This window comes from Notolabrus celidotus, chromosome 16 (assembly GCF_009762535.1).
Source record: "Notolabrus celidotus isolate fNotCel1 chromosome 16, fNotCel1.pri, whole genome shotgun sequence".
Taxonomy (NCBI): domain Eukaryota; kingdom Metazoa; phylum Chordata; class Actinopteri; order Labriformes; family Labridae; genus Notolabrus; species Notolabrus celidotus.
Window position 1 is genome coordinate 27,270,341 of NC_048287.1, and position 23,978 is coordinate 27,294,318.

The 23,978-nt window shown below is 40.8% G+C and overlaps 1 protein-coding gene across 1 annotated transcript in view; it reads left to right on the forward strand.

Moving 5' to 3' along the window:
- Positions 1-1,467: 1,467 nt before the first annotated feature.
- The window catches only part of rnf19b (ring finger protein 19B), a 53,540-nt gene continuing 31,029 nt past the window's right edge, over positions 1,468-23,978 (forward strand). Inside the window, exon 1 of the mRNA XM_034705514.1 lies at positions 1,468-1,767. The gene's annotated coding sequence lies outside the window, so the exon portion shown is untranslated. The remainder of the gene's footprint in view (positions 1,768-23,978) is intronic.

Here is a 23,978-nt window from a genome sequence, read left to right on the forward strand (position 1 = left end):
AAAGAAGAAAAAAAAATGATTGTCTAATTTGCCGGTTTATAATCTATTTCTCTTCTCAAGTATCTTTTTATGTTACATACATTCAAGATTAACATCTGGGTCACATTTATAATTTTTGGTTGTATGATCTTTGATTTAACAAGTTTAATTGTACATCAAACCAACAATAATTAATTACTTGTACAAATATGAACATTATATTGTATTATGTCATAGAACAATAACAAGACAAATAAGAGATGAAATGATACATAAATTAATGAAAGACAAATGGATGAATGAATTAATAATAATAATACACTTTATTTATATATATCCTTTTTTTCCATTCATGGATGGGTGAAACAACATTTTTATCAAACAACTGTGTTTAGTCTTTTTATATCATAAACAAAACAGAAACTACCCAAGAAACCATAAATTCTGCCAGGGTATGTAAACTTACGAGCACAACTGTAAATACATACATACATACGTACGTACGTATGTACATACATACTAACATACACATTAACACACATATGTACATACATACGTACATACACACATACACACATATGTACATAGATACATACATACATACATACATACATACATACATACATACATACACACATACTTAAATACATACATACATAAATACACACATACACACTTACACACATACATACACACATATGTACATATATACGTACATACATACATACACACATACACACACATACATACATACATACATACATACATACATACATACATACATACATACGTACATACGTACATACATACTTACATATGTACATATGTACATACATACATACATACATACATACATACATACATACATACATACACACATACACACATACTTAAATACATACGTACTTACATACGTACATAAATAAAGGAACTCCAAAATATGAGAACTCATACCAATACATCCAAAATTTTTACAAAGTTTTGAAGGCCATTTTGAAAAAAAAAGTTTTTTCAAGAAGAAGTGATTCAAAATAACAGAGGTAGCACACCTTTAAATAAAAATTGGTTAAAATAAAAGTTGTATTAGTTGGACTAAAGTAAATCAATACATAAAAGCAAGGTTAATAATCTATTTATATATAGATGGTCTAAAATTAGATTTTTTCTTGCTGTAAACCTGGAATGTCACCAAAAATATCTTTTGTCTCATAGATTTATTTATTTATCTATTTATTTATTTGACCTCCAACAACCTTAAAATACCTGTTTGTCCTCATTTCAGTCACATATTTAAATAAATTACTTCACCACCTCAACAAAACTCCTCCCAGTTAGTTTCTGGGGTTTTTTTTGCTCCTCTTCCCAGCACACACACTTTTTCGGTAAACCCTTGTAGAAGTTTCTGATGGGAGGAGTTGACGCTGTGGGGCGGGGTTTCCGTCTCTTGACGACGTTACGTCAACCAGCGGGGCTTTCCTACATGACGTCAGAAGGCAGCGGCAGCAGCAGCAGCAGCAGCAGCGGTGGCGGAGCGGCAGAGAAGCGGAGCGGCAGTCAGAGAAAGAGAAGCGGAGCGAGCTGCGGAGATTACCCAGAGTTTCAGCGCAGAGGCCGCCTGTCAGTCACCTTCCAGCGGCCAGAGAGGAGCAGGAGGACAAGCCTGGTAGCTGAGGACTGTTTCTACCGATAAAACCGCAGGAAGCACACCGAGGGAGGGAGCCAGGGTTGGAGCAGAAGTGGAAGAGCCGCATCGCTTCCCAGCCTGGAAGAAATCCGCTCCTGATCAGGGTGAGCCTTGTATGCGCTGTTCCTTTTAAAAAGCTATTTCATCCTAAAGGTTTCCTGCACTCAAACAAGAACTGGTGTAGTAGATTACCTCTCTAATGCTTTAAAAATGACACCTTTTTAAAATTGTGTTACCCCCAATATGACATGCTCATTATGCATCTGCCAGTCAGGAGGGTCAATTGAATCCAAAATCACCCAAATGATCTTGACAGAGAGTAAAAGAAATGTCATAAAAGGGGAGATGTTACAGTAGAAAGATGTGAGGACAGCTGCAGGTCTTGACATAATCTTAAACTCTAAAAACAAAATGTCTTCAGCTTCAGTACAGTCATTGTCCAAGTCCCTCCAGGATGCCTGAGACTTAAAATCCTTCCCTTCAAAACATTCCTGTCCGCTCCGCCACTCCCTGCTCACAGTGCAGGCAGAGGACATGCTGTATGTTCCTGTGAGGAGAACACAATAATACATGATAATAAAGGTAACAGGAAAGGAGATGTGTTGGATTAGTGTGCTGAAATAAGAGGTGTTATAAAGACACTGAGACACACAAACTCTCCTCTTTATTATTAGTATTATACATGGGGGATTTAGGTGTTTGAGGACACATTTTATGATCATACGTACAGCAGAAAGAGGTCCTGTGTAATATTTTGGATGAAAACAAGCATTTTGATCATACTGCTGCTTCAAATATGTGATAAATGTGACACTTTGGGTTCAACACTGAATGTAAAACTCTGAATCCTAAATCAGACTCTTCAGATAGACACTCTTTAACATTTGCTGATTGAACCTAAGCAGTTGTAAGTGTTACATAAGGTCATTAGGAGAAGTAATCGGCTAAATTGTGATGTTTGGATAAGCTAATAAGCTGTTCTTTGTGTCCGTGTGAACAGTTTTCCATTGTTGAGTAGGTATTTAGCAGTGATGACTGGTGCGTAGTCTCTCAGAAGAATCAAGAATCAAGAATTTTTTATTGCCAAGTGAGTTTGCACACACAAGGAATTTGACATGGTACACTGGTACTTAACAACAAGACAGAAGGGACAAGAAATATAGAAATCTAAAAACTAACCTTGAAAATTCTAAGTAGGGGCACTGATGGCATAGCGGTCTAAGCGTCCCACATATAGAGTCCTCATCGCAGAGGTCGTTGGTTCGACTCCCGGCCAGTCAACCATCTACTGCATGTCATCCCCCACTCTCTACTTCCCACATTTCCTGTCTCTCTTCAGCTTTCCTATCCAATAAAGGCCCAAAAAAAAGGCCTAAAACATAACTTCAAAATTGTTTTAATTCTAAGTAAACACAAAAATACAATCTGTATTTTTGTAGAAACAAACAGTCTTTCTGATGTTTGTTTTCACTGGACTGAAGCCTCACAGAGAGGCAGGCAGAAATATTTTCACCGTGTCAGTGACAGGAATTTAATCTCACGCAGTCTAGATGTCCTGATGCAATCAAATCCATCCAGCTGGTGATGCTTGAAGGTTAGAGATGGGATGCTTAGAGATGAAGTCATGTATCGGTATGTCCCAAAAAAGAAGCACAGGCACAGATATAACAATGACCGATAGAAGTAAGATACGGTGATCACGTGGATTTCTTGATTGTCTTGTTTTGACACAACCTATCATGATCATAGGGGGATCAAACCTGGTGATCATCTGATATACCTGCATCAAATCAGCTCAGCATGTGGGCTGATAAGCGGAAAGTACACCATGCTAAAGAGTCATTGTCTGAGGTTTATAATGAACATGATAAGGTTTAATCAGTTATATTTGTTCAGCATCACATCTGGGGAGAGGAGTCTTAAAAAGCCAGAAGTAAACCTTGGTGCACCACTGAGAATGCAGCAAGAAACCTATGAATGCTACAGAGCAGGTTTAGTGCTAAAAACCTGAACTTCTGTATCCATTCCTCTAAATGTATGTAGTTTGGATGAAGTCATTTTCTTTGTCTTGTTTTTTTGGATGAATTCTGCACAAGACTTCATGTTGACTTGACAGTATAATAAATGGAAATACTGCATTGTATTTCAAGTCTTGTACAGCTCTGTCAAATCAAGAATCAAGAAAGCTGACAACAAGACAGGTGAGACAATAAATATATAAATGTATCTAAAAATTTGAACACAAAGAAAAGTATATAAGTACTTTTAAAGACATATATAAGCTAAATTAGCCTAAGCCAAAGTGCACAAAATATGAGTAGAGTAGCTAAAAAATAGTGCTCTATCTATTCATACCTTCTAAAATTGGTATTTGTAATCCCTTATAGCCGTGGACGAGTAGTTGACAAATAGAACTGAAATTTGAAGTGTAATTTATAGACAATATTCTGCTGATTGTTGCAAGAAAACATATAAAAAATGCCATGTAAAGACTCTCATATGAAGTGTAGGAGCCATGAAGGATTCAAGTGTTTATTGTTTCTTATTTTTGAGGTTTAGGGTATAGGATATTGTTTGTATATTTGTTGTGGTGTTATTTTTGTTGTTTGTTTACAGTATGGTTTATTGTGGGGTCAGTTAATTAGGTTAATTAAGGGTCATGTGTTAGGGGCGGAGATATTCAGTTCATTTAGGCCACCTGTTTTCTTTTGTTTGGAGGTAGAGAGAGGGGGTGAGCTGGGTCTCTGTACTTTTTGTTGACCGCTTATTATCCCTTATTTTCTTTTGTGCACTTTATCATGAGTTGATTCTCCTTTTTCGTTAATAAAAGGTTAAACTTACTTTTTGTGCATTAGTGATTTTTGCTTTTAGCACGTCTGACACTTAACTAGGCCCAACCTCAGCCTCTCAGCGGCTTGTGGCTCTTTGTAGTCGCTACAGGAAGATTTCCTGCTATTTCTACTGTAGTTACCTTTACCTGTATGTGTTGGACTGGCACAATGAGACATTCAAAGGCATCACTTTGCACTGGGAGAAACTGGGTTGCACATTTTCACTTATTTCTTGCTTTGTTTAGATCAAACAATCCAGCTGTTAGTCTAGAAATAATCAGCAAACTCCTCAACTGTGAGAGGAAACATCGTTTGCAGCCCTGAATATTACAAATGATGCTTCACTACATCGTCTATTTCCCAGGCGTAACATGTCTAAGTATTTATTCATACTTGTCAAACACTTGTCTGCAGCGCTGTCTGAAGTATTAGATCATATCCTTCATATGGTCGTTGTTGTGACCCAAACCACAGAACATCAGACATCAGCACATTTCAACAATGATCAGTTCAAACAGTCAGTTAGAAAACGTCCTGAGCATTTCCTCTTCCTCGTCCAGCGTGTGTGTGTGTGACCATTACATCATCCCGAGGAGGTTTGGGTTCCCGTCTCATTACGTAGTTCATGTTACAGACAATAGCGAGGAAATTACACGCTCGGTTGTCACGTGTGCTGCGTGTCTGTGTCCGAGCATTGTGCTGTCGTTTCCTCCCTGAAATCTGAATCCGCTCCTCCAGTTTACTACTGTTGCTGCTTCTGCTCACCTCATCCCTCTGAGTGTGCGTGTATGTATGGAGGGGTGTTGTAAGTAAATGTGTGTGTGTGTGTTAAAGTGGTAGTGTAAAGGGGCTCAGAGGTTTTCTTTTTGCAACTGTAACGCCTGCAGGCCCGGCATTAAACATTCAGCAACTCAGCAGTACGGCTCCTGAATGCTCCTCTAATTATAGAAGCTCCCCGCCTGATTTCTCTCTACCTCCACCTTCCAGTGCATCGCTCTGGACTCTGGATCTACCGTGTGTTTATGAGTGTGTGTGTAGGAGAGATAGAGATGTGTTAATGAGAGGTAGTGGGAAGGAGAGAAAATCCTCAAACTCTCCATTTGTGCTCCCCCACTGAATTTATTCTTTCTGTTTGAGAGCTTTCCAGTTAGATGGATGGATGGATGGATAGATGATTTAGGTAGATAAATTGATAGTTGATAGCTTTAAGTGTCAAAAAATGTCAGTAAGAGCTGAAACTGTGTGTCAGTTTATTTGATTTTACAACACACAGAATAAGTTTGCATCTATTTGGAGAAAAAGCATCAAAAGAAATCACAAACTGCTTTTTAAATGTGTAATATTTGCTTCAAGTATGATGAGGAACTACCTTTATTTGGGTTATTTTGTGTTCTCATTGTACAAAGAAAACAATTTAAGGATGCAGTTTTAAAACAACTTCTTCACTAGCTCTGTTTTGGGTCTCCACCATCCTGTGCCACTCGTCCAAAATTTAAACCAGCTTGGAGTTTACGTTGTCTGTCTTCTGTTTGGTGAAGGACAGGCGGTGTCAATAGCCCCGTTTCCACCAAGCAGTTCAGTTCGGTTCGTCTCGGTACGGCACGCATTTTGTGGCGTTTCCATTGACTAAAAAACGGGACAGGTCCCCAAATTACCGAGCCGTACCGTCCCACTTTTCGGTAGCCTTCTGTTGGGGTGCCAGACATACCGATCCAACCCCACAAGGTGGAGCTAGAAACACTGTAGTCCGTTTATTGGTTGAAAGAATCGTCACTTCCAGTGTGACAGCGGTAATAAAGAACAACACATAACCCCGCCATGTTTAAATCTCCAGTGGACTTTGGGAAGGTAACTTTTTTTGTTTGGAAAATGGCATCAAGAAACAGCGTTCCATGGACGACCGAGGAGGTGCAGACTTTCCTCACGTTTTTCTTCTTCATTGAATTTATAAGCTGGGTACACTGTGTCGCACTGTCATGACGTCACACTATTACGTAGCTCACACGGCTACCGGCATCCGGCTTACACGCCGCCCACCAAGTAGTGCACGGTTGGCTGTGGAAACGCAAACAGGATCAAGCGTTACCGATCGAACCCGTACCAAACTGTACTGATCCATACCAGACCGCTTGGGGGAAATGAGCCAAATGAGTTTAGGAGGATGTTTTTCCTGAAAGAAGGTTGCTGAAAGTGTTAGTAAAGGAACCAAATCAGTAAACGTGTGAGCCCCAAACCAAAGCAATTAACTGAGAGATGATTAGTGGAGTGATTATCATCTGTTGGTGTTAATCACTATGATAAAAAAACAGCATCACTGCTAATACATTTTCTGAATATTTGTTCATGTTCTCATGGTATCAAAGTGGTCCCATTCTGAAGATCAGATATGTCCAGGGAATGACATTTTACAATGCAGCGTTCAGACAGTATCCAGTACAGATCTCATCATATGTGGTTCATACTTTGAAATATCTAAGCGAAAACATCTCCCAGTTCTGGGGTATTTTGCACAGTATTTTTATCTACTGTTTACAGGAACAGCAGTTCAGTGTGAGTCATTATAAGAGTGATCATAATGGTAAGATTGAAACGTATAGTTGAAGTAGTTTGGTCAGGTCCACGACAGCAGGCTGTCTGTAGCACTGATCCAGAAGAACCGACGAGGCGAGGGAGTTCAAAACTCCCAGACAGATCTATGGTTAGTAACTTTAATGGGACATTAAGATTCACTAATGGGCTCTTCAATCTTTCACAAATTGGCTCATTTTCATAAATTACTTTAGAATATCACATCTGTTTTTCCCCAAAGTCCTGTGTCTGATTTGAGTAGAAGTTTTAGTCTGTCACTGTTTAGAAAGATAAACATTAAGATAATAAACAAAAGCGTTTCTCTAAGCAGTGGATGCAGCGTCATTGAAGTGGTGATATGGAAAGTGGCCAACTATGTAGTCCACAGTTTCCACAGAAAAAGGGTGTGTGTACATGAGTAGAAAACAAACCCTCTACCACATAAACACACACACAGACATTATTTGTTGTATTCAAATAAGCAGCTACTCTGGGTCGGTTAAAGAAGCACACATCTTAGGGTGAGGCTCATTTTGCCAGATGTTTGGCTGGCTTTCTAGGGGAAAGGGTTATGCTCTCATTCAGTACACACACACTCACTCCCATGAACAGATAGTTAAGACTGTGTGAGCTGTATTCTAGGGAAGAGCAGGCCTTCATTCTCAGGTTGTGTTTTTCCACTGAAGGAAGAAACACTTCCCTTATTGCTGATAGATCTCTGTCAGCTCACTCCCACATGATCACGCCAAAAAACTAATCACTCTGCTTACAAAATAACACGCTATGCAGCTTTGTTCCGTGGGTGTGCTGCCCTGTTGGTTCCGTGGAAAGTGTTTTTGTAGACATGTAAAACATTTACATAGAGAAATATGCTCTACTGTCATGCTGTGTTGTTTGTTTCATCAAATTCATTTACTGGAAGATTTGATGTCTCATGAATGTTCACTGTTAGTGAAAGTGAAACTGCTTCATTTTATAAACATTTGTGTGTTATTGGTTGCCCAGTTTGCCTAACATGTTATTCTTTTCATAGCAAGGTGAGGCTGTTGAAAAAGACCTTCACTGCTTTTGCTATGTTTTATTTGAAGAAATAGCGCTGTTTCGTTTTCAGATTTAGCAATATCTTCACATTGAGGTTAAAGAAAAAGGACATATTCATGATAAACATGTAAATGTAGAGGATACTGTTAACTGTTGTGGCTGTAGATGTGTTCAATAATGTTTAAAGTCAGGTGAGGTGAAGTTATCGTGTAGACCAGGGGTTCCCAAAGTGTGAGTCGGCAGTCGGGTTCCCCTGGGGGGTCGCGAGACACAAATGGGGGGTCGTGAGATTCTTCCAGAATGTTTTTTTTTTTTTTAAGTTATCTAAAAATTGTACATTTTACCCATTATAGTAAAATATATAAAACATGTCGACAAAAATAGTAGCTAAAGTTGAAATAAAACCTTGAAAATAGAAAATGTAATGAGTTTTCTGCCTTTCTTTTTGCCAGATGACTCCTAAGTTTAGGGTTAGTGAACAGTTAATTATCAAAAGCATTAGGTAGGTTAATTCATAACAGCACAGGAAACACAGACACATGCTCATATAGGTAGAGTCATTTTCTGCAAACCAGCTAAATGAAGCCAAATTAAATCACTTTGAGGGACAGGTCTTTGGCATCTAAATTTTAGGGGGTCGCAGGCTGAAAAGTTTGGGAACCCCTGGTGTTAACTTCAGCTCAAACACTTGATCAAACTAGCCAGCTAGCTTACTAATGAAAATCTCAACATGCTAACACGACCAAAGTCTCGTTCATCAAAAAACCCTGATGACAAATCTTTAGATTTTACAAAAAAGCACAACAGTTCAGCTTATTTATGTAACTTTTAGAGAGTTAGAGGAGAAAAGTTGAAACCGACAAAGCCAGAGAAGCTGTTTCTCATTTGCTGACTGCCTTCATTCCTAGCAAAGCTATCAACCTGCTAGCTGTAGCCTTGCCATCAGTGTAGCCTAGGGTTGCCACCTTGGATTTGTGAAAACAAGGGATACTCGACAAATTGTTTGGGGTGGAGGGCTCGGACTGCTTTTACCAGCTCAGACTGACCGAATGAAGATAAAATTCGGACACAGGATACTGGTAAGCTCTGCCGCTGCAATCTTGTCTTCTTCTGGTGAACCTTCTTAGGTCATAAAAGTTGCAATGGCTGCCTGTTTTTGTTTGTTTGATACCACAGCTTGATGCTTTTTTGTTTTTGCGTGGATTCAAACTCTGGTAGTGTCGCCCAAGGGAGCTGGATGCTCCCCTGGTGGTGAAGCTTTCAGCAGTGTGTCTGCCCCCTGGTGGCTGGCTGCAGTATAGGTCAAAAAATCTGTCTGTCAAACTTTAAAAAATTAATACACGTCGTACGAATGTTTCTCACATCCATATGCTGTGGTTATATGTAGTTAGTATGTGACTGTTTTGTGTCCATGGCCTCTTTTTCCTGAAAAGTTTCTTTTTCGTGAGTTATTAGAGTTTAAAAAACGGGGTTTTACTTCCTGGTTTCCTTTGATTCACAGCCGCCGTGGAAGGAAACTTCAAAGGACACACAGCGTCTTGTGACCTCACGCTGTAAGGCGGAGCTCGTTACAGTGGCTTCACAGGCTCTGGCTGCACAATGGCGGCGCCCAGGAGTGGGATTTTTTGGCTTCAGAACTGTACAACGGAAAAAGGCGGAGCAACGCTATTCATTTTTATTTACAGTCTATGGTGTCGCCCAGTCAGGATTGAAACTAGTAGAAAAACTAGGGGTTTTTTTGTGCTGGTGGCTTGCATGTATTTGCTCCATCTCCTTCCTTGTCAGTCGTCTCTCCTCCCATTTCAAATAGAGACGCCAAAAGTTGGTGAAAAAAAGACCTCAGCGCGGAGTACGTCGGTCAATTCAGCTTGCTGTTTCCCTCCCTGCTTGAGCCGCTTTGAGCGCTCGTGGAGCGCAGGTGTGAGATATACACATTGGCGGGAAGAAAACAGTTTATTATTTTCCCGGGACAGCTGGTGAAAAAAAGAGAACAATTCTGGGATAAAACGGGACAGGTGACAACTCTACTGTAGCCTGCAGTCATAAATGTGTGTATCAGTCTTCTAATCAAAACTTGATAATTTAGCAAAAAAGCAATTCCTTTAATCTCAAAATGATTCCCTAAAGCTAAAGGTGAGTGTTTTTAGTCAACCAAATGATAAAAGGTCATCACCTTTGCTATTCTTGATTTAAGCTAGGAGCATGAACACATAGTGAGGGTAAAAGAGTTCAAGGAGGCCTTTACGTCAGAGGGAATTTAAGCTACTTTTTTGCGACTCTAAGAGCCCACTTCTCTGCCAACTCATACTTGTTTTTGAGAACGGGAAGCTGTGTGAGCTTCAACACTATCTGCAGGTTTGTAAATGACCCCTTTTTGGGAGCGGCTTGCTGACATTTTTGATGTAACAGATCTGCTTGAACAGCTCTTTGATGGAGCGTCATGAAACGTGGTGCTGACCTCTTTTTGTGCAAAGATGACGTTAAGTGTCACAAATAGCACAACCGTCTCTCTCAGCTGTTTTTTTAGATGCAATTTGGCAAATGTTTGTAATCTTTCACACTAAACCCGTGTGTCTAAGCATTAGCATTTAACTCAGTGTGACGTTAACTATTGAGTTGTGGAATAACCAAAGTACTCAGTGAAATGTTTTTAGCTTTCAGTTGTCAGTCTTCATCAGGCATTTAAAGCTGGCTCTGATGTTATCCAAGAACTTGATGTTATTCAACGACCATCTTTGACTGATTAATAAAAACCCTGAAAAGTAAAATTAAATACTTTAGAAAAAGCTAGCAAGTTGATCTTGAATTAAGATTACATCAAAGAAACATCCAGGGACTTTTTTCAGTTTCCTTTATTTCCGCCAACGCAGCACCAAGTTAGAGAACGCCAGATGGACCAAGCAGATCTCATCTGTCAGCGTAAATACTTAACTGTGCTACATTTGAGGTCAAGGTCTCCCTAAATCTCACATTTGATGAAGATAACCTCGACTTTTTTTTGGTGTATGTGCGGTGAAAGCAGCTGTGTGGGAGGAGGCTGTGGTGAGGTCACACGCTGCACCGTGAATCAACTCTGAGGTTGGCACTTGCTTCTTTCGGCTCTAATGTGTCATTATAACCTCGTTAATCAGTTGTGATATCTAATCTGTGTGAGTCAGCCACTCCTCCTGCTCTCTGGTAGTCGCTTTGACTTCTGTGTGTGTGTGTGTGTGTTCGTGTGTGTTCCCGAACCTTTCTTTTTTGGGGCGTGCGTGTGTGTGTGGGGACTAAATGTTCTCACAGAGATACAGAAATGCTCCAAAGTGAGGAGGTTTTTCTTGACCTTGCTACTTTAAAAAGAACACTTAGGCTCTAATAATGAGGATGTGCAGTCTGTGGCGCTGATCTATGAGCTCCATAAAAACGAGCTAAATCCGGGATGCTGCCTAACAACAGAGGAACGGCTACTTTACTGTTGTTAGGTTAAGTGCAGCTGAAACAATATAATAACTCTGCTCACTAGCTTTTATTAGCTACACCGGCCTTTAATGTGCGCCCCACTTTAGATATAGTCTAACAATGTTTAACCATTATCAGCTCTATTACAAATATAACTTTAATAAAACGGCACTGTCTCTACATCATGTTGTCATCCTCTTTATAGCCTTTTTTATTCCTCAGGAAAAAACATATTCAGACAAATTGAGTCTATTTCAACAGATTACCATCATATAGGAAGTTAACCTGCTTTTGTGCTTACCTCAGCCAAGGACGGTTAGCATTGAGTAGTTTCATCCTGAAGCAAGCAATGTTACAGTAACCTGATATATTAAAACATACATCTACCATCAAGTATGGATTTTCTTATTGTACGGTATAGGACAGGGGATCCCAAACTTTTCAACCCGGGACCCCCAAAATATAGATGCCAAAGGCTTGTGACCCCCATGTTGTTTCATCCTTAATTAAGCTGGTCTGCAGAAAATTAGCCACCAACATGCACATGTGGTTGTGTTTCCTGTGCTGTAATGAGTTAACCTGCTGCTACTGATGCTGTTGTTAATTATCTCTTAACTAACCCTAACATCAGGAGGAGCCACCTGGCAACAAAGTGAGGCAGAAAGATAATGAAAAAATGTATCTGCAAGGTTTTATTTCGAATTTAACTTCTATTTGTGTCGATATTTTTGAAATAATGGGTAAAATATAGGAATGCACGATATTGGATTTTTTGCTGATATCCGATATGCCGATATCTTACAACTCATTTAGCCGATTACCGATACCAATATTTTTCTTCCGCACACCTAATTGCAGAGATCATCAATTCTCTTCTGTATTGGAATTAGCGTACAGTATTATGGTGACACTCTTATCACATTTGCGAAATAAGAAAAATAAATAATACTTAAAACTGCATATTTCTTTAAGACAATTGCTTTCAAAAAAAAAAATCATACAAAAAGATACATCCTACTTAAAACTTAGATGATGCTCTCCCTGAGACAATCATAACAAAACACACAACCAGGGTAAATTTGGCCAATTTCACATTTGACATAGTAAGTAAACCTAACCTCTGTTCACAGGGAACATGTAAAAAGGGCAACTGTTCAGCAATTAAACCCAAATTAAATAAAATGGTTTACTCTTTGACAGTATATGTGCAAAGTGATATTAGTCAGCAACATGTACCTTACAGACTGCTGCTTAAATTTAACTTAAAGCATGAGCCCAACATGTGTGAAGCAGCCCATTATTTTATCGGTAAATTATATCGGTGATATCGGCCGATATCGTGCATCCCTAGTAAAATATGCAATTTAAGATTACTTATCCCGCCCCCCACTGTAGGAACCCCTGGTATAGTGTACAGTACCGTATTGTCCATATTAAAAATAAGACTTATTTGGGCGCTGTTGGGCTCGCGGTCTTAGCGTGCGCCCCATGAACAGAGGCTATAACCCTCGTCGCAGAGGTCGCAGGTTCAATTCCAGCCTTGACCATTTACTGCATGTCCTCCCTCACTCTCTGCTCCCCACATTTTCTGTCTCTCTTCAGCTGTCCTGTCCATTAAAGGCAAATTCCCTAAAATATAACTTTTAAAAAAAATACTTATTGAAGAGCAATTCTTGTTTTCATGAAGAATAACTAATATTTAAAGAATACTGACATTGAATTACTAAACCCAGAATATCAGACGATCCCATTTCAGATGTATTCAGAGAAAAAAAGCCTAGAATAGAAAGAAAGTCTTATATTAGGGTCAATGCAGTAACAGTAAAGGTGGGGAGATTGTGGCCATAGTGGAGCAGCACAGTGTGTGTGAAGCTCCTGCTGTGTGTTCACACGTTGAACCCCTCGTGCTTCCACAATGCCACAACGCCGAAACGTGACATTGGTCCTTTTTTTTGCGATTGTCCCTTTGCAACACCAATCAGAATGAAGTGCTTAACACTCGGCCTTTGAAATGCGTTGTTGTCACTTCACTACACCACCACAGGTATTTCCTCCATCACTGATAAAGTCATGATCATTATTTTGCTTTTGAAGCAGCCTGTTTGTCTTTATCCCATTTTATTAAAGTCACTAAAGGTTGATGTCGCTCTGTAGAAGCATAAAAGGAAACAAAGATGTATCTCATTTCTTTGTGACTACAGCTCCTGTTACAGTAGCTGATGCTCTCTAATTAGCTTTCCTTTTACACACACACACACACACTCACACAAACACATAATGCATTACTAGCTGCCGGTTTAAAAGGTGGGCCACCTGTTCCGTTAGAGACTGCGAGCCCCCAGCTGCCAGATTAGAAGGGTTTTAGTCAGTATCACTCCAAACAGGCTGATCTGAGGCGTCTGCTGGACCTCCCTGTGGATCTGTCTATTCACGTTAAAAACAACGCCATCAGACAATTCAGGCTCCAGGCTTTTAGCTGATGCTCTTATCCAGTGTGATAAATGTTGAGTGCAACAACAGGATTATCAGTGAAGTCAAACATTAACAACAGAAATGGTCTTTTATTACAACTTTGTGTCTAATTTAACGTTAAATACAGGTTTTTCGAAATGCATGAGCTTTTGTTGGAGTTATGTAAGAGTAAGAAATTATCTCTAACTAATTGAGGCTGCTGAACACTTTTGATAGCATGTTTTGTTTGTTGTTTTAGGTTGCATAATAGTTTCATGTTGAATCTGTTCTCAGATCATAAACACACATTGTTAGAGCCATCTCTCTCTGTGTGTGTTCGTTTACAGTATGCAAGGGTGGAGCTCCACGCTTGTGCATTACTGTGGGTGTACACAATTTAGATTATTTTAAGATGACGCATGGAAAAGAGTTGATTTGTAGCTTCACGAGTGTCAAAGCGAAGCGAAGGAAGGAGGACATGCAAAGTTCAGAGCCGGAGCCAGGCTAACAGTTTTCCTGGGAATCAGCAGAGATAACAAACAGCAGAGAGGTTCTGAGGAAAACCCGGCAGGACTTTAATTATAATGTGTTTGGCAGAAATACAGTGAGGGAGAAACACATTTCCCTACCATGATGTCACCCTAAAAGGCTGCAATGTGTCCCTGAAAGACGAGTACGTGTGCAATCCAGTACTGAACTTGTGCTCACATTGCTAATCGACACTCAATAAACATTAACCTTATTAATCTAATGATATCATCGGGAAGCTTTGCTTTGAAGCATCTTTGAACACTTCATGAAACAGTCCGTATCATTTCTTCTGAACTAACCATACATGGACAAGGTTGTAAATTAGCTTCACGTCCATGAGTTACAGCATCAAAATGTATCAGTGGTAATTATCTAACTATGAATTATGACAAGCCTGATATCAAATTGTTTTAGTCTTGTTGTGCTTTTTATCACATGACATGATCTAAAATTTGAGTTTGAGCCATAGACTGTATAAATAATGGACGTAGTATCCGTGACGTCACCCATCTGTTCCTGAGCGCTGCTTTGAAGCCAATCGACGGCGGCAGCCATATTGGAAATGCGGAACTCAACCAGGCAGAATGTAACGTAAAGGGGCGGAGTTTGACTCCTAGCCAACAGCTATGTGTTCCCGACCGGGAGTCAAGTCAGTCATGTCCTTATTTGGGCCAAAACTCATAATCTTAATATCTTCTGAACCGTCGTGTTCGGAAAAAATTCACCCCCCGTACAGTGTGTGCCGATAGAGAAATTATCTACGTAGAGGCGAGCCGTTTTTTGAACCAGGCTGTGAACATGTTACTTAATGCTGCAAAGATCGTCTTTTTTTTTTTTTCCGGTGCTTCTGCAGCCAGCCTCAAGCAGATTCTCAATGAATTGCATAACACTTACGCATGGGCTTCATATTTTGAGACAGGAGGTTACTGCTTGGTTTGAGCTGAAGCTGTGAGGAACTGTTTTCTGTGTGGATTTTGGCGTCCCCTGTGGACAAACACGTGCATCCTGTCTCTTCATTGATTTTGTTTTTGGGCATTTTAGCCTTTATTGGATAGGGAAGCGAGAGAGAGAGAGAGAGACAGGAAATGAGGGTAGAGTACAGAGTGGGGGAAGACATGCAGCAAATGGTAGTGGCAGGGAGTCAAGCCTGTTACCCCTGTTACCACTTAGACCGCTAGGTCAATAGCGCCCCTATCCTGCTTTCTCACAGCAGTCAAATGTATCACTCACTCAGTTTACTGCTGTTAAACGTAGCCTACAAAGCCTGTAAGAAGGATTTTTAAGGTTAATGTAATCTCTTTTGTTATTGTCAGTAGCCCGGCACGCCCCATCAATTCTCAAACAAAAAGTATTTAGGAACAAATATTCCAATCGATATGTTAACAGGGACAAAATAGAAGGCCTAAGTACAATACTAGCAACTTTGGCACCCAAAAGTGGGACGTAGCATTTGGCTGTGAGGGTAGGAAGCTAACCTTCAAACATCTAGTTAATGGCTTGTTTGTAAGTACTGTCCATTTTTTTATCAAAGCAGTAATGGTTGGTTACAAAAATTCTCAACATTGCTGAAATTCCATATTCAGTAACTGGTTGTGATTGGCCTCGACTCCCATTAGATCTGATAGAGATCAGTTACAACAGGCAGTGAACATGATGCATCTGTCTGAGCTAATAAAACACAAGCAGCCTAATTCAAGCAAACTACTTTCCTTAGTCTAGTACAGCTAGTTTAAGTTTTCAGGATAATAGAACATGAGCATGATGTTAATCTATCAGTCAGTTCCATTTCTAGAGTGTCCTCTTTGTTATATCATTTCTAGATCGTCTCCTAGATTTGAATCAAATAGAATCTACTGAATTAGGACAATGCACACAATTCAACATACCATCAATGCACCTCAAATAAATATGGCAGATAAGCACAGTAACTGAATTTCACCCACAGTCCAAAGGCGGAAGAGATGCAGAAAGAGGAGCAAGGATCTTGGCAGGAGCATGGCGGCACTGGCAATGAAAGGCTGTCATAATCACACGAATTAAATTTAAACATGTCTGAACCTTTGTGTGATCGGTGACGTGTGTTTTACGGTCAATCCTGTGCAGGCGTGCCAGCAGTGAATCATTTGGTTGTGTAACAGCAATCAGCTCACTGCAGCACACCTGGAGCATGCAACTGGTAACCCCAAAGCCTCAAAGTGTGTGTGCATTTGTCAAATCATGCTTCAGCACACTCTCCTTAAGTCATTTATTTCAGTTTATTACAATGCAATTTAAGTGTCTGTGGCTCAGTGGTAAAGTGGGATGCCTCTAAATTGGAGGGTTGGTGGTTTGATCCCAGCTGCTCCAGTCCACATGACAAAGTGTCGATGGGTAAGACACTGAACCCTAAATTGCTCCCAGTGGCGTTAGAGGGCGTGTGAAAACAATTAAGTTAGTACTGATAGTCCCCTAGCAAAGTATCCTGTGAAGGTATAACTTCATGGTTGTTCCATGACTACAAAGCAACACCACAAGCTGTGTCTAACTTTAAATCACTGGAAAAGCAGCCAAAATGAAGCATTTCAGGCAGAGGCAGCTGAAAATGAGAGTGTCAGTAGAAGATAAAGAAAGAGTTGTTTGTGCTGCGAAGGTGTCCCAGACTGACATAATGAAAGGTGAAAATAACTGTAATAGGCCTCTTTAATAAATAAAATATTAATGGTGGTTGCATAACAGTGAAGACAAAAACAACTCTCATAATCCCACACAGCTCCTCGAAATCAAAATACATTCTTCTGTTATGGCTTTGGTTGAAAGATACCAGACTTTGCAACAAAGGTGGAGCAAGTTTTACCCATTTATAGACTCTCATGTCATTTCCAATACGCTGCACGCCATTGTGGGGTTTCAAAACTTCTATTCTGAGACCAATGAGTGTCGCCACAGAGACTAGGTCCCTTTTTTTTTTTTTATAAGTTATATTTTGGGGCTCTTTTGCCTTTATTGATAGGACAGCTGTAGATAGACAGGAAATGTGGGGAGTAGAGAGTGGGGAAAGACATGCAGCAAATGGTCGTGGCCGGGAATCGAACCAGCGACCTCTGCAACCAGGACTATAGCCCCTGTATGTGGGGCGCTTAGACCGTTAGACCACCAGCGCCCCTAGGTCCCTGTTTTAAAGAGTTCATGGTGACAAGTCTTTATTCATATAGCACCAAATCACAACAAATGTTATCTGAAGACTCAGTACAAACAGAGCAGGTCTAGACCATACCCTATGTTAAATTACTAACAAAGACCCAACATCAAGACAGGACAAGATCCAGTCCCGTCTTACAGACAGGACTCAGTCTGATCTCATCTTTATCATCACCATTATCTCTTTTGGACCAATGCGAGCCCGAAAGTATTTCCGGGCTGGTGCTCACGCTGGTTTGGAGCTGGCTGAACTCGCGAACCAACACGGCACCAGTTTGTTTTTCCGCCCGCTCAAGCCCGTGGAAGAGGCACGTCATGACGCCAGATTTACGTGACCGCTTTTCTGAGCAGCGCTAGTGCGAACTTTCCCTCACAACAACAACAACGATGGTGCACAACGGCAAGCTTGTGTCCTCTGCCGACCACCGCTTTAAGATAAGATAAGATAAGATAAGATAAGATAGCGCTGTTGCCTCACAGCTAGAAGGTTCCTGGTTCGAATCCCTGGCCGGGCAGGTGCCTTTCTGTGTGGAGTTTGCATGTTCTCCCTGTGCATGCGTGGGTTGTCTGTTTTTGATCACAGCGACCCCGCCCCTTGCCCCTGACGTTCGCGGTTCGCGGTTCTAGACCAGCAAAGAGTTGGAGCCACTCAGGAGCCGGTTTTCCTGGCTGGGAGCTGGTTCACTCACAGTCGAAGCACTAAAAACCGGTTCTCAATTGAGCGCCGGCTCCAAACCGGCCCTGAAACTGGCCCTGAAACTGCCTCAGTCGAACAAGGGGTACATGAGCAGAGCACTTTGCAACATTTAGCAAGTGACAGTGGCAAGGACAAACTTCCTTTAACAGGCAGAAACCTCCAGCAGGACCAGACTCATGTTAGACCCACATCTGCTGAGACCCATTTTATAATCTTGTCATATGGTTTGTAGAACTCCTGCTGTCAAATGAAATCAAGTGAAAAGCAAAACATCAAATGTTCTTGGAAGTTGTGTTTGAATAAATATTTAGTGAATGTAAGCTACATTCCACTTGAGGAAATCACACGCCCTGTCTGAGTGTGTTTCTGAGAATGCAGAGCTGACGTCTATGTTCTGAGAACCAGTTTGAGAAGTGGTGATATAGGACAAGATAAACCGCACATCATGTGAAGCATATGGTCAGCCAGATAACAGTCACTGTGTCGTCTGTAGTCTACTATTCACTAATCTTGATGTTTGTGAGTTGTTGCGTAATATTTATGTGAACACACGCAGACATCGTGAACACCTGGTTCTTCTCACTGTTAGTCCAAGCTCACGATGAAACACTCGACATACTCGCACGTTAACTCAAGTACTGTAAGTAAACACAATTAAGAGACTTAACTCAAGTACTTTCACTTATTAATACTAAATATATCAGCTCCACTGTGACTGCAAATGTTGTAATAATATAAATATAACAGACACATTTCTAATGATGTGCAACATCCAGTAAAGATGAGATTAGACTTTATCTCCAGGAAAGAGATGTATGAGCTTGTAAGCAGTCTGTAAAGTTATTAAGATCAGCTTTATTTTGAGCAGCTGCGACATTAAGTGATGAATTAATTTATGCAGAGCTACTTAAAATCCAAAGACATGCATTCTCCTGAAAAGAGCCACCGTGCAACTTCTTGCAAACTCTTGTCACTTTTATTCCAGTAATGTTTTGACTGAGGGCTTGTAACAGAGATTTCTGCACTTTGTTGGTGCTACTTTTGTTGAAGTGAAAGAGTCAAGCCTTTCTTAAACTGCTTTGTGTTTTCTGAAGCTTTGATATAAAAAATAAGTGGGAGAGAGAAGATGATGTGCAGCATGAGGGCAGCCGGAGAAAGAGAGAACAAAAAAATCAAAACAAAGAGAGTAACTGAAACAACAAGTGAAAATAGGAGAAGAAGAAAGAAAGGTTTTATCAGTGCAGCGTGCGTGTGTGTGTGTGCGTGCGTGCGTGCGTGCGTGCGTGCGTGCGTGTGTGTGTGTGTGTGTGTGTGCATGCGTGCGTGCGTGCATGCATGTGTGTGTGTGATAGCTGAATTGAGCAGCAGTGGAGTAGGAGGATGAGTGTGGAACAAAGTGTGTGTGAGCATGTTGATAAAAAATCGAGTCCAGATTGTGAAGTTCTCAGGCTGTTCAAACCGATCTGCCAAATGACAACACACACACACACACACACACGCACACACAGACACACACACACACACGCACACACACACGCATGCACTGAGAGCATAAGCATGATTATTTAACCATTGCTTCACATTTTGGGAACATGTGAAAGTCTTTATAGAACAAGTCAAATCTCCTGTTATCTAACTGGGATGCTGATACAACCTCTGCCACAATTGCTGACTTCATTTTAACCACTCTACTCGATTGATTCCCTTTGACTTTGTTTATTTACTCTGTTATTTGCCAGTTTGCATTTTTTTCTCCATGGCTTCTGTGAAAGCTGACAAGCAGTTTCATAAAAAATTGCAAAGAAATTAATAGCTAAGTGCTCATGGGAAGAATTAAAAAAACCCTCCTAATCATCATTGTATGCTGAGTCCAGGGGTTTATTGAACCAGCCAGACAGGGGCGTGTCCAGAAGGGTATCCAGGGGTTGCATGGCCTAGATATATCTAGATATACATATCTCATTGGCCACTCCAGAATTTGCCTTGTAAGAGGACTTGTGTTAAAATGATCTACCTGGGCTGCATTACAACACTTTTAAATTGGACTTCCACTAAATCCGCCAGACAGCTGGAGTCATACTACCGAGGTTTTCCGGCAGTAATCACTGAATCAAGGATTCCCCTCCTCCTCCTCTCCTCATCCATGTTGTCTTTCTGGTCCTCTGAAAACCTCTGACCTGTTGACTTCAGGCCTGGCTCCGCTCATCATGACGGTTTGTTGTTGTAGTTAGGTGAAATACGATTTGGTGATAACACAGAGTGTATTATTCTGAAAATTAACCGGATGTTTTCATTTTGTTTTTTTGCCTGACTTCCTGTCCCGGCAAAAAAAGAAGTCTAGCTTATCTGCTGCAGAGGGCTTCGTCCTTCTGGATCAGAGATGCAGCTGGAAGGCAACGGAGCGGATCCAGTGGAAGATAACTCATTGTCTAGAATAGAAACCTATCAGATCTGGTGCCGTGATGGATTGGAGACGGACAGGACAAGGATCTGGTGGAATTTGGCTGTTGGTAGTTTTCTTTGCTTTCCTCCATTGGTGGTTTAAGTTCTGAGAAAATTATATCAGATGGGTGCTTAGCTGCAGATAAGTCCATGAAAAATTGCAAGCAAATAACAACACCAGTCAAACATAAACATACGATGTTTCCCATTGCAACTTTTAAAGTACTTAAAGGTGTAACCTCGGACAAACACCGAACATCAGATTTAAACTGAGGAACTTTAAACGTTGCCACTCTGTTGAGTTACTGTTTGAGCCCTGCAATGCCCCTGACCAATCAAAACCCTGATATGAGTAATACATACTGTATTTGTTTCCAGTTTCAGAGTGACATCCATTAGTAGACTGTGCTTCAATTACTCAAACTCTCAGAAAATACCAATAACTTCTAGTTTTACTCAACATGACTTTAAGTGCTGGTGTTTTTCAGCTGCCATGAACAGTAAGTAAAAAGCAGCAGAGCTCCCAAACACCGTTAGCAGTTTACATGTTCTCTTTTGGTCTCATGTCTGCAGTTTTAAATGCTGCAGAAGCTGCCAAATCCTCTGTGAATCCCCTCATGAGACTCTTTTTAAAATAATCACACTGTAACAGCTAATCAGAAGTGAGCGTTCAATTAGGAGTGTGAGAAACAAAGTGTAAAGAGAACTGACAGAAGAGAAAGAATCCTCTCCTCTGATCTGTCGTTTGATCAAACCTCCTTGGATAGCAGAAAATCTTTTCATCGGCACTTGTGAATCTCGCCTCCGTGTTCTCTGAAAACAAACAAAAGCAGGTCTTCAGAGGGCTGTGGTTCAGTGTGTGTGTGAGTGAGTGTGTGTGTGTGTGTGTGTGTGTGTGTGTGTGTGTGTGTGTGTGTGTGTGTGTGTGTGTGTGTGTGTTGATATTGGAGATAAAGGTGTTTGTTCTTCAGGCTGTTTGTTCAGGTAACTTGTTATTATGAAGCAGCATCACAGGATTCACATGCTTTTTCAAGTTTCACCAGTTTGATTCCAGCACACAGGGGCACTGATCACTGGGATCCTTGTTGTGGAAGGATGAAAGACACACACACACACACACACACACACACACACACACACACACACACACACACACACACACACACAGAGCTACTGTTCAAGTTTGTTTAAAAAATGTGTTGAAATCAAACATCTCATTTCTAAAAAGCATCTAGGGCTCAGGGCTCTTTCAAAAACACACACAGAAGCTGCCATCTGTGACTGTGCAAAGTGTGTGTGTGTGTGTGTGTGTGTGTGTGTGTGTGTGTGTGTGTGTGTGTGTGTTTGCGTGTGTTTGCGTGCGTGCATTCCTGTGTTTGTGTGTGTGCATGAAGCTCAGGGTGCAGCAGAGGAGAGGGTTATTACACACTCAGCCGGTAGGAGGGTATATTTAGGAACCGTAGGCTTTTTATACACTTACACACATTTCAGAGGAGACCCGGTTTGACCCTGAGAGGATGGCAAGTGATGGCTGCTATGGTAACCGTTGGATGGATCTATGAGTAGGCACATACAGGCATTACCATTTCCTGTGCTTAGTGGTGGAAATCCTCCTCTTTTATTGACTCTTCTCAAGAATGTTTCCCTTCCTCTTCCTCTTTCTTTGTCCACACTGAAATGTAGGTTATCAATATCTCACATCTCTTTGAAGGCTGTGGATGCAAAAACAAGAAAGCTAATTTCTCCCCCGATTGAATGTGTAGTTAAAGGTGACTTGCTGCGTACAGTAAAATTGGATACCGAAACACAAGACCAGGCTTTGGGAACCACTTTGGAACAACTTCTCTGCGTCATTCTGTCAGATTTTTGCCACTTTGTGATAAGAGTGTTATACTGTTGAGGAAATAGCTGATGTAAGGATCTGGCTGCCTTGAAAAAACTCTCAAATTCATGCCAACACGTGACCGTTGAGGCAAGGAGTTTTGGGACATTGGTTTTGTATAATGTCCGGCATGGGGCAACTCCATTGGTTGCAAACATGGATCATAAATGAGAATGGAAAAAGCACCTCCCTCTCCTCCTCGTTGTAAAACCTAAACCCAAACTGCTGCTGCGATGGCACTGACGTATTGTTTTGGTGAAGTATTTTGAAGCCAAGACTTTCAACAGAGACAATCCTGCTGGTGGAGCCATGGTTCTGACATCACACCCGCTCCACTAAACCAAAACACACATTTAACTCATGGTAAAACAGCAGAAATCCCTCAGGTCACTAAAGTCTAGAGCAGAATAGATTCTTGTGTTGATTTGAAGCAGACACTCATGGCTATAAAAAGTTTGTTACATGTTCTCTTACCGTTCCTCCTCTACTCTGCTAATCTGGTAAAGAAGGCTGCAGGAAGGAACCTCATTTGTCAACAGAGCTGTCAATCATGGCGTCATGTTCCCTATTTTCAGCTCCAGATGACTAATCAAAAGTACATTTCCCAGAAAAATTGATACTTTGCAGAAAGCATGCTTAAAAAATGTTTTTGATGTGTGTTTTAATTTTACAGCTTGACCCATGTTCCATCTGTTATAATGAGGGAGGCAGGCTTTATGACCTCCACTGCAGCCAGTCACCAGGGGGAGCTCTAAAAGTGTTGGCTTCACCCAGTGGGAGTTGTTGTGCCACCTATAGTTTTTCCATCTCAAGCCTTTCAAAGTAAGGCATGATGTTTGTATTTATTAATTATGAATAAAATGGACAGAGTTGGTTTTAAAGATGGCCTCCTTACTATTAAAAAGCTGCTCCCGTTCTGACCTAGGAAGTGACTGCTGTTGTGATTTTCAGTTTTTGATTTGATTTTACTTTAAAAAACTAGCCACACATTTAATCCCACGTTTACCACACACTATAGAAGCAACAGTGTAAGTAATATCTGAGTGCTTCTAAACTATCCAGCTCCAATCGGTCTCCAAACAGGGATTCTTCTGGCCCAAAAAAAAGGATGAAAAAAAACAAGATGGAGACAATCAAAGTAACAAACTCATGGCTCCAGTCCAGAAACCGATGGATGAACCCAAGATGGCAACTCCAACTGTTTTTAATCTTGTCATTGGTGGTTAAAAGCCCCTTCATGCTACCACTAGGTGGCAC